This window comes from Mixophyes fleayi, chromosome 1, assembly GCF_038048845.1.
Source record: "Mixophyes fleayi isolate aMixFle1 chromosome 1, aMixFle1.hap1, whole genome shotgun sequence".
NCBI classification, from domain to species: domain Eukaryota; kingdom Metazoa; phylum Chordata; class Amphibia; order Anura; family Limnodynastidae; genus Mixophyes; species Mixophyes fleayi.
In genome coordinates, this window is record NC_134402.1 from 277925060 (window position 1) to 277936403 (window position 11344).

Genomic DNA, 11344 nt, shown 5'->3' on the forward strand with positions numbered 1-11344 from the left:
TATAAGATTTTACAATAAATGTAAACATGTACCTAGACAAATATGGCCAAACCCTGAAGTCTGAATGTTTGGGCTGCATGTTCTGGTCTGGTGAAACTATATATTAATGGATGATTGTCCTACCACATCTACCAGCAATACCATTCAATCTCTGATGGCTCCCTACCAGATGTAGATCAGGATCAGTATAAAAGTCTTATGTCTGATACCTTAACCTCTTTACCTCCTTCATCTTATTACCTATAACCTGAATTAATGACACGAGACCTGAAATAGGGCACAAATAAATGATTTATTCATAAACATGGTGGAGGTGAAATAAGCAGTCAGTCCGACGTGTGCCAGGCAAAACCCAACTGTCCTAGCATATCCTTAGGACTACAAACTGGGGAACAACCAAACCCCTGGGTTCAAGTGGGGGACCAACCAATCAAACCCCGGGCGCACATATCTACCTGGACGGGGCACCACGTCCTGAATCTACCGAACCTGCCCCTCCAATGGGCTATACTGGAAGCAACCACAGGGCAGCCCACAAGGGCGGTGCCTGAAACTGAGACTAATAGCCGATTCACTCGAAGGGAGGCGGGTTCACCATGCCCAATACCGTAATGTGGGCCCAAACCACTGGCCGTCGACTGTACTGCTTTTCCGGCCATAACTCCATCCGTCTTCACTGAGAGATATGCTGTTGCCAACGCTGATATCCATCAAACAGAGCATTCAGTCGCGTCCTTTTCTCATCAAACGTAACAGGGAGGGTGGGTGGGCAACTTCCAAACTGCCAAGGACTGAGAAAACTCCGCCCATCCAACTTATAGTCCTAAACCCCTCCCCTATGACACCAGATGGGCGTACCCAAAGATTAACTGTTAACACTCCAGAGAATAGTTCAGTTAAAGATACAGCAAAGCTTTTATTATCCTTCGGTCCTATGCAGATCTCAGTACTTATAAAAGTCTTATGTCTGATACCTTAACCTCTTTACCTCCTTCATCTTATCACCTATAACCTGAATTAATGACACGAGACCTGAAATAGGGCACAAATAAATGATTTATTCATAAACATGGTGGAGGTGAAATAAGCAGTCAGTCCGACGTGTGCCAGGCAAAACCCAACTGTCCTAGCATATCCTTAGGACTACAAACTGGGGAACAACCAAACCCCTGGGTTCAAGTGGGGGACCAACCAATCAAACCACGGGTGCACATATCTACCTGGACGGGGCACCACGTCCTGAATCTACCGAACCCGCCCCTCCTCTGGGCTATACTGGAAGCAACCACAGGGCAGCCCACAAGGGCGGTGCCTGAAACCGAGACTAATAGCCGATTCACTCGAAGGGAGGCGGGTTCACCATGCCCAATACCGTAATGTGGGCCCAAACCACTGGCCGTCGACTGTACTGCTTTTCCAGCCACGCCCGGATCCCTAGGATCCGCGGCCCGCCACCATACTAAAACCTTCTGATGCTAAAAACACATAAATATCCCGAACAAAAATAACCATGCCTTCGTCGCTCAAATGAACTCCGTCCCCCCTATATAGCGAGGGGCTCTGATAACGAATACTCGGGTGTACAATCCGCCAACCACCCATGGAACGTAAAAACCGTGAAACAACCGAATTAATTTTCCTCCTTACTCCATCAGCAACACGCCCTTCAGGAAACGCACGCCAAGCCATCCTTGGCACAATATCCGACCAGCAAATGACAAGGGAAGGCCAAGATGCATGCACCCAAGCCAAGTCCTCCTGGATACGCAAAATCAAATCCACCGACTTGCACCCTCCTATGTCATTACCACCCAGATGAATAACTAGGACCTGGGGTACCCCTTGAACGACAACATAACTACTCAGGAGATGCCGAAAACCAGACCATCTAAGACCTCTACGACCTATCCACTGCACTACCATTGCCCCCTTAAACAGAGAAGTATCCTTAGCTGCCCTGTACAATCGAGCCCAGTGAATATAAGAGTGTCCCAGCACCCAGATGCGCAGCGGGGTCCGATGGTCTGTAGGGTGGAGAAAACCAAACATTAGTCATCAGCAACCATACGTGTTCATACATCCAGAAAACGGAACTCAGAGAGCCCCTATGATGCTGAAAATTTGAACTTGACAAAACCACAGAAAGCACAAGAGCTAACAAATGCTCAGCACACCAGACACAAACACCCAAGAACACGCCCACACCGACAAAAGAAGGAAAAAAGGTTTTGGGCGGAGGCACAGACGATGGTGAAACCATAAAACCCAGTGGGAAAAAAATGGAGAAAGCCCTTCGAGCCCGACCTCCAAAGGCCCAAGCAGTCTAAGACCTGTGCCACCACCGCAGGAGATAGATAGGTAAAAGATAGGAAGATTTAGGTAAGGAGAGCAGGACGAACATAACGCTTATATACCTTGGTTTTCCACCTGCCAACACCCTGTATGGCCCGTTCTGATGCCCCAGCCAAAGCTGCAGACGTGGCGGCACCAATTCTGAATGAATGAGTGCCGAACTGGGATCCGTCCAAGCCCAGCTTAGACAATGTACGTTTAAACACTGCCGTAAATTGGTACCGGGTGAGGGGGGTACCATTACCATGCACCAGCCACGGAATTGCAGACACAGGACTAATAATAGCAAATTCATTCATAATAACAACAGGGCAAACTAAGAAACCCACCTTTGGGGCCAATGTAACCCACTGCCCTCTACCTAACTGGTCAGACTTTGATCTCCTGATTTTACAACATACTGAGGCAGGGGAAATAATAACATGCTGCGCCAACATTCCTGACAAAGGAGAAGACTTAGAAGAGGCCACTACCTCACTTACTCTAAACGCTCCAAAATAAAGCATGACAAATGCTGCGCGAAATAAGGCTGTCTCAAATGCATCACGTGCTACTTCCTTAATAGCCCCCAGCAATTCCGTCAACAAAGCCTCACCGATGGGCCGTCTTCCATCCGGAAGCGCAGGGTGCTCCCTAGCCCAACCCTTTAATGCTTTGGCTATCATGAAACTTTTCGTGTAATCAACCTCATTCCTAAGCCTGGTAAGGAAGGATATCCCCGCCAAAGCCCCTGACATTGCCGCTTTGGACTTACCGGACTTGAAACCTGCCCAAATATACGCTAGCATTAGCTGATGCCCTGAGGCCACTGACTCGCACCCCTGGTCCCGGAACGCACACCAGTCATGCCAAGCCGAACGATACTTCTCCCTGGTAGCGGGTGCCAATGATGATTCAGCTAGACCCTCTATTCCGGCTTGACAATCTGCCAGATATAAGTGGGACAAGGTGAACCCGACAGGGATGCCTGAGGTGCCAAGGCTCGAAATTTCTCCCATTCCCCCCTAGATAATGAATCTGCCAGCGCATTATCCACCCCAGGAACATGTTGCGCCCTGAAGCTAATGTCATCGACTAAACATCTCCATACTAATCTCCTCAAAAGTGTGATGACCGGCTGAGAGGTGGCCTTCTGCCGGTTGATTACTTGCACGACACTCAAATTGTCGCACCAGAAAACTATCTGTTTCCCTACTAATCTGGGGGCCCACAATTCAAGGGCGACTATGATCGGGAAGATTTCTAACAGCAACAGGTTAGCAGTCCAGCCGGCCTGCACCCATTCTTCTGGCCACCGCGCAGTGCACCAGTCACCTGCGAAATATGCCCCGAAGCCCACACCCCCTGCCGCATCAGTATGTAGCTCCAGCTCCTTACTAGACACAGGGGGAGAAGGCCACAACCTAACCCCGTTAAAATTCCGCAGGAAAAGATCCCAAACTGCCAAATCCGTCCGGATTTCGGCAGATAGCAGTACTCGACAGTGAGGTCCCTTACGCCCTGACGTTGCCCTTTCCAGCTTCCGACAGAACACACGACCCATTGGAATTACCCGACAGGCGAAGTTAAAAAGTCCCAGTATAGACTGAGTCCTTTTTAAGGACATCCCTTCAGACCCAAGCGCCACCCCTATAAGCTCCCGCAGTTTCACTACCTTCTCTATTGGAAGCCTACAAAGACCCAAGACCGTATCGATCTCGACGCCTAAATACGCTAAACGGGTAGTAGGACCCTCAGTTTATCATGCGCGACCGGGACACCAAGTGAATGAAAAAGAGCCCTAACTGAAAACAAAACATCCCCACAGGTGGGTCCCTGGCTTGGGCCCACTACAAGGAAGTCATCCAGATAGTGTGCCACGCCCTGGTGACCGGTTCAGGCACAAACGCACCAGTGTAGAAACGTGCTAAAACACTCGAAGAAGGAGCATGAAACTGCGCACCCCATAGGGAGGCATCTATCAACATAGTAACCATTGCTCAGCTGGAAACCCATGAAAGGGAACGAGTCCGGGTGCAATGGAAGAAGCCGAAAAGCCGACTCGATGTCGACCTTCGCCATCAAAGCCCCGGGCCCAAAAGATCTCACCATCTCCAGCGCCTCCTCAAAAGACTGATACACTACCCTGCAAAATTTTTCCGGGATGGCATCATTAACCGATGCACCCTTTGGGAAAGAGAGGTGCTGAATTAGGCGAAACTTCCCCGCAGCCTTTTTAGGAACCACCCCTACCGGTGACACTACCAAGTTCCGATAAGGAGGGTTCGCAAAAGGCCCAACCATCCGCCCAAGCGCCACCTCCTTACGCACCTTCTCCGCCAAGATTTGGGGGAACACCTTCGCAGATTTTAGGTTAACCATCGGGGCGATCTCGACAGACCCTTCAATAGGTAACCAAAAACCATGCCTAAAACCCTCCCGTAAAAATTCCGCAGCCCATTTTATTGGGTAGCGGTCCAGCCAGCGGCCGTGATTGACCACGTTAATTGGCGACGCGGCTTTCCGCAGGTCCGGGAGCCGTTCGACTTCCGTCACCACCCCCTCCTCGACTCTGCCTGTCACAAGTCTTAGCTGGGTGACCTCCACCGCAGCGGGTGCAGGTGTGTGAGAACCTACACGTCGCTCCGCGCAGGCAACCGGACTTGTTAAAAGGGAAACAGCGGCCCCTACCCTCAAAGGGCGCGGCACCCCTGCCGCGCCCCGACGGCCGCCGCCAATCTGAACCCTGTGAAGACTCTCCCCCGCCATCTTGGGACACCTTTAACCATACCTCAACATCCTTGAATCCCAACATGAGGCTCGCATGTCCGTCATATTTCTCCTGAAACGCTTCATCATAGGCCAGCCATACCCCGGGGCGTGATGATGCATACATCTCGTGGATCATGTGTAAATATTTCAACATGTCCATCCACTCTGTAGGGCGTGTTTCTAAATAACACGCCGCAAAAAGGTAGGCCCCCGTAAGCCAGTTTTTGTATGACCTATAACTCGCCTCTCCAGCGCCACCCCTTGTGAGGGCTTGGGCTACCAGTTTCTTCCCCTTATTGGTCATAGCGAACATGTCAATGAGTCGGCCTTTACGAATTCTGTCTCTGACTACCATTCTAACCCCATGCAGTATCCCGGTACTAGCACAGCGCAGCTCCTCATCCCCTGTAAGACGGGAACCTCTTGTCTGCCTTAAACGCCCGTCAGCCGGCCTAGCCCCAGCGCGCGGTACAAAATGCTTGCGCATTTCTTAATCAGCTTCTTGGAGGAAGACCCAGACATATCTGAACCTGTACTTGAGCTGTAACAATCGGACCACACGGATTGCACATCAGGTACATCAAACAAATCACGCTCACCTGCCAACGCCGAACCAGTCTCAGAACCCTGCGTCCAGCCTTCGTCTCCGAACCATGCCTGGTGACGGCCGACTTGCTCCACTCCAATGAACCGCTCCTCCTCATACCCTCCGGCTTCTGCTGAGAAAGAAATGTTACTACCAGAAGTTTGAGACTGGGAACCACGGGACGCTGCTCTATGCTCTCTGCCATGATCTGAACTCACCCCTTGACCAAGCTCCCAGCCTGAAACTTCCCTATAATTCTCAGCCCCCAGGGACTCACTCACATGAACACCCCCATCGCGTGACTCGCACCGCTCGTCCGAGCCGTGCGTGCCTCTCCTATGCCCAGACCAGGACCGTTGCCCTGGGCTCCTACCCATGACCTGAGACCCCGAAGAACCCCGCACCTGACCCCTATGTTCCCCGGAGACTGAGTGACAGGACCCCCCCCTTCCCACCGGGATGCCCCTAACACCAGAACCCACAGGGGCCACTGATGTCTCCCCCCGAACCACACTGTTGCCCCTGCTATAAGCCCTATGTGCCGTTGAACCTGCTGAGGCACGATCTGCCTCTGCATTCTGCCCCCCTACCGGGCCCAAACTACTCCTGCTACCCCTGATGACTGAACTGGCCCCCACTATGCCCGTTGAGGAGCTATCTGCCGCTGGAACCCGGGATAATTGGAGAGGAGGGGGTCGCCCACTCTCAGGACTAGGATGCCCGCCCGCCCTAACATGGCCGCCATGAACCCGCTGCCCGCGGGGCTGCTGAACTCTACCTGCAGCGGGTGGAGGGCCCCCCGCCGCTATACTACCCCCCGAGGACCACCTGTCTCTCCTGGATGCCCTCTGCCCGGGAATAACAAGCCCCCCAGCCACCGGAGGAACCGCCGCGTGAGCTGACCTCGACCGGAAGTGACGGCCTCAGCCTGCCACTGAATCTCCGTGCAGGTGAGGGAGGGGAACCGCTGGGCCTAGCGGAGGAAGGAAGGGGACCAACACCCGCCATTACCGCTGGGGGAGGCACCCGGGGAATTGGAAGGGAAATTGGGCCAAAATGCAACACCACCAAAAACGGGAGGGGGGGGGGTGGGGGGGTTAGCGGGAGGGGGGGAATAAGGGAGAGACTAGCAGAGGGGGGAAGAAAAGGAGGGGGTTGAATTTTGTAGAAGAAAAGAGAAAAGAGGGTTGAGCAAATTAGGTCAGAATGCCACACACACTAGTGGGAAAAACAAGGGAAAAAAGGGGAGTACAAGCAGGAAAAAACAGGAGACAGAGAGGGGGACTCAGATACTTATCAGGATCCACGTCTGCACGCTGCAACTTCCAAACTGCCAAGGACTGAGCAAACTCCGCCCATCCAACTTATAGTCCTAAACCCCTCCCCTATGACACCAGATGGGCGTACCCAAAGATTAACTGTTAACACTCCAGAGAATAGTTCAGTTAAAGATACAGCAAAGCTTTTATTATCCTTCGGTCCTATGCAGATCTCAGTTCTTATTCTTTTGGAGTCCATACAAGAGACAATTTATGGCCAATTATGTCTGAACAGTCTGATTGGCCATCCAAGACGCAGTGTATATGGGCAGTTAAAATACATTGCATAAAAACAGATGATATAAAATGTTTTTTTAGTTGACTAAGCACAATCACTAGTTTTATTACAATTAGTATTGTCATAATTATAATTAAACTTTGTTTTGTATCACAAAGACAAATTCAAGGACAATTCTAATAACTGAGAAATTATTATTATTAACTTTTGTTTATAAAGAGGCAACATATTAGTAAGCAGTGTACATTGAGGGGATCACAAAACAAATTATATACAATGACATAGAACAGAAGGTAAAATGGCTCTGCCATATGATCTTACTATGTAAGAGATGTGTGGATCAATTTATAATTGATACACAAGGGAGAGAAATAATATTTGTAGCTGATGGTGGGGAAAGTGAGTGTGGCTACTGTAACAATTGTAATGACAGTTTAACTCACTGGTTTCAGCAGCTCAACTGAGATAGTTACGAAGAGTTCAACTGGTGAATTTAAGTAATAGGACGAAATACACTGTATTTTAGTGAGCAATATATTCTCTTTGTATAGATGAGGGAAGCTCAGTCCATAGAAGCATTCAGAGGATCACCAGAGGATAGGCAGATCACCAGCAGTGTATTCGACCAGAGACAAAGGGGTTAAGAGCCAAAAGGGTAGTCATCCAGAGCCAAAATGGTCAAGAGCAAAAAGGGTAGTCATGCAAAGCCAATTGTCAAAATACAGGTAATAATCAATAGAGTTAGGAGCAGATTCAGAAAAGCTGGTCCACAGGGAAGTTTCAATAAATTGCCAATGTTTGGTTATCTGGAAGCTGTTTATATAGGCCTAAAACAAATCCGAGGGGCTGGCAACTAATTATTAGAAGCAGGTTAATCCCTGACACAGATGAAAAGGAAATGTGTGCAATGTTGACCCTGTGACTCACTGTGTAGATGCTGCTCTACTGAAACTCAGTGTTCATGGTTCAAGTCTCACAGCACCAGATTCTTCTCAGGCATTTATGGTGCCAGTGGTTGAGGTCTTGTTTGGTATTACCAGGATGCAAGGAAATCTCAGGCTTGGAAATCAGGAATTAGTATTCCAGTGACAAGGAACTATGTAGGAATTGTTGAGCAGGATAAAAATGTGTAGCTATCTGCAGTGGAAGAGCCAAGATGATCTATAGTAGCAGCTGGGGTCAAAGTGTTAGAGGAGTCTATAGTCAAAGCGAAGGTCTAAGAGTTGCAAAAATTGTCAGGAATAGCCAAAGCCATACATAGGAAATCAGAGGTCAGAGGGCCACCAGATCAAGAGAAGACATCACAATATTCTAGTAGTTTGTGCTACTAACTGTCAGATTTAGAAAAACAGAGGATGCAGGGGATTGCTTCCAGGCAGCGGTAGATATGCTGATACTTGTTAATGAATAAGTACAGTATGTGAGTTCACTATTGTGCTGGGCTAATGTGGGTGTTGGTGTGTGTGAGATACAGACACGGGTTCCTCCACCTAGTCAGACTAGAGAAAATTATACTTATCTGCAAATGGCTGTGGAGCTGTTACAAGCGTGGATTAGAAGAGCGGTCTTGGGTTCCGCGGAGACAACTTCATGCCCCTAAACAGTTGAAGGAGTTCTTCAGGAAGTATCCAAGAAAACCTGGATGTCACGGTCCCTCGACCCCTCCTCAAGGGGGGGGTACTGTTACAAGCCGCAGCGGTGCCCAGCTGCCGCGACTCCCCTACCTCCGTCCCGGCCATCGCTATGGCGACCAGGATGTCACTTCCGGGGGCTCTGCCTGGCCATTGCCTAGGCAACGGTTGGGAAGCTGTGTGTTAGAGCGCCGCGTCCCAGCAAGGGGAACTGCTGGGCGCGTGCGCACATAGATAGCCTGTGGGCTAATTAAATATGGGCAGTATTCTGGCAGAGCTAGGCTCTGATTGGTTGGGGTTAGTATTTAAGACAATGAGGTCTGCTACTTTATGGCCGGTTATAGCTTCTGTGCTCCAGTCTGCTGACCTGCTTGTTCCTGCTCTAGTCTTCTCAAACCACATCTGATTTACCGTGTATGACCTTTGGCGTTGAACTGACTCCACTTGTGTATCCTGTGACCCTGATCCCTGGCCTGTTTACCGTTTCTGCTATCCGCCTGTGACCCCTGACTTCAGCTTGTTTACTGATAACGCTGTCTGCTGCCGGCCCTTGACCTCTGCGTGGACCTTACTCCGCTTGCCTGGGTTCTCCCCAGCCGGTACACACTTCACGACTCTCTGTCAGTCTGCAGCCCAGTCTGTCCCCACCATCAGGGGCTCCAGTGAACACCTGACTGGCAGAGTAGATTCTGGGTTGTGTTGTGCCGGCTGGAGGGGTTCCTAACAGGAGCACAGGGTGTTATTGGTTGTTGTTATGAGGTGTCTCTGCTGCTGTCCGTGGGGTCTAGCTTTGGAAGTTCAGTCATGGTCTGTCGAACCGGATGGTATTTTCTGGGCCCATAGAGATTAAATGGGTGAAGAATATTAGTATAGAGCAATTGTAAGTCAGTTGTAGACACTCAGGGTAGATGGTATGGAAAGTGGTCAGGTGGTACAGGCATAAAAGTGGGCAAGAGCAGTTGGCTACAAGGCTGGTGGTGTAAGCAGCAGGAGTATATGTATAAATATGGTCAGGTGGGGAAGGAGAATAAAGGCTATACAGGCAAGTTTAAGATGTGGTGTATTGTAACAGGGGAGAGTTTTGGAAGGAGGCTGGAGTAGACTATGTAGAGTGTTAGGTGTGTGTAGAAGAAAGGTAGTGAGGAAAGAGGAGGTAAGTATGGTAGAAGGAGGTTTGCGTGTGAGGTGGTAACAAGAAAAAAACAGCAATGGAAGTAAAACTAGTAATTAGGATGAAAACTGTAAGAAAATGGAGATTGGATATGACAGAAAACAAAGACAGAAACAGGAGTAAGGGAAAGTAGAAAGAACAAAAAAAATGGGATGAAATGTCAGATAGCTAGGCATGTATAAAAATGGCAATGCAAATGAAACCAGATTAAAGAAAAAATACAATAGAAGTTGAGGGTGCAGATAGAAATTAAAAAAATAAAAATACATTTATATGAAAAAAGTGAAGGAGTAAAATACTAATAGCGAGTGTAATAAATAAAGTAAACTGTTCTTAGTAGGGTAGGTTCAAAACGCATTTCACCACGTTAAGTAGCTTTCTCAGAGGATTATGCAGACAAAATGGCCAGCCATATTGACATGCAGCCTATTTAAGTGTCCGGGCCTATTTAGGCACCAAAACACTAAATTTTCATTGGTTGTTGTAGACAGTGGTATAGTGTCTTGATTGGTCTAGAGCAGTGATAGGCAAACTATGCCCCGCGGGCCAGATCAATTCCCACTTAAAGGTTCTATCCGGCCCGCCAATGTTTTAAAAAATTTCATTAAAATATGCATAAAATTATTAAAATATAATTATTTGTTTTTATATTTAAATAAAAAAATAGATACGAGGAACTTATAGAAAGGCAGTCACAGCTTCATTCATCACATTCGTTTTATAAAAATTTGTATTATATATATCGATATTTGAGTTTTGTAATAAATTATATCGGCCCGCCTAAAGTTTTTCTTTTTTATTTGGCCCGCTCCTGAAAAAGTTTGCCCATCACTGGTCTACAGTATATTTCCGTTGGTGGTGTAGTGGGTGCAATGTGCACCTTGCTTGTGGAAATATATATGATGCCCAAGTTTGCATGCCCAATTACGTGGGTGTGTGACGATAGTTAATGGGGAGATGTGTGCACACATCTCCCATGTTAGATATGGGCACCATCTCTGTTATGGGAGAAGCACGCACATCTAATGTGTTTGCCAGTTATGTTATGCTAATGCACATGCTCAACTGAGTTTTCGCATTAGTTGTGTTGGTCCTTATGTGTACAGTCATGACCAACAGTTTTTGAGAATGACACAAATATTATTTTTCACAAAGTCTGCTGCCTCAGGTTTTATGATGGCAATTTGCATATACTCCAAAATGCTATGAAGAGTGATCATATGAATTGCATTTAATTTCAAAGTCCCTCTTTGCCATGACAGTGAACTTTATCCCCAAAAAAACATTTTCACTGCA

At 48.3% G+C, this 11344-nt stretch overlaps 1 long non-coding RNA gene across 1 annotated transcript; it reads right to left on the reverse strand.

The window, feature by feature from the left end:
- Window positions 1-1038: 1038 nt before the first annotated feature.
- Window positions 1039-3167, reverse strand: LOC142107995 (uncharacterized). The gene is made up of 2 exons (XR_012680066.1): window positions 3107-3167; window positions 1039-2024 (listed from the first exon to the last, which is right to left on the reverse strand). It is a non-coding gene; the product is annotated as an uncharacterized LOC142107995 (long non-coding RNA).
- Window positions 3168-11344: the final 8177 nt, after the last annotated feature.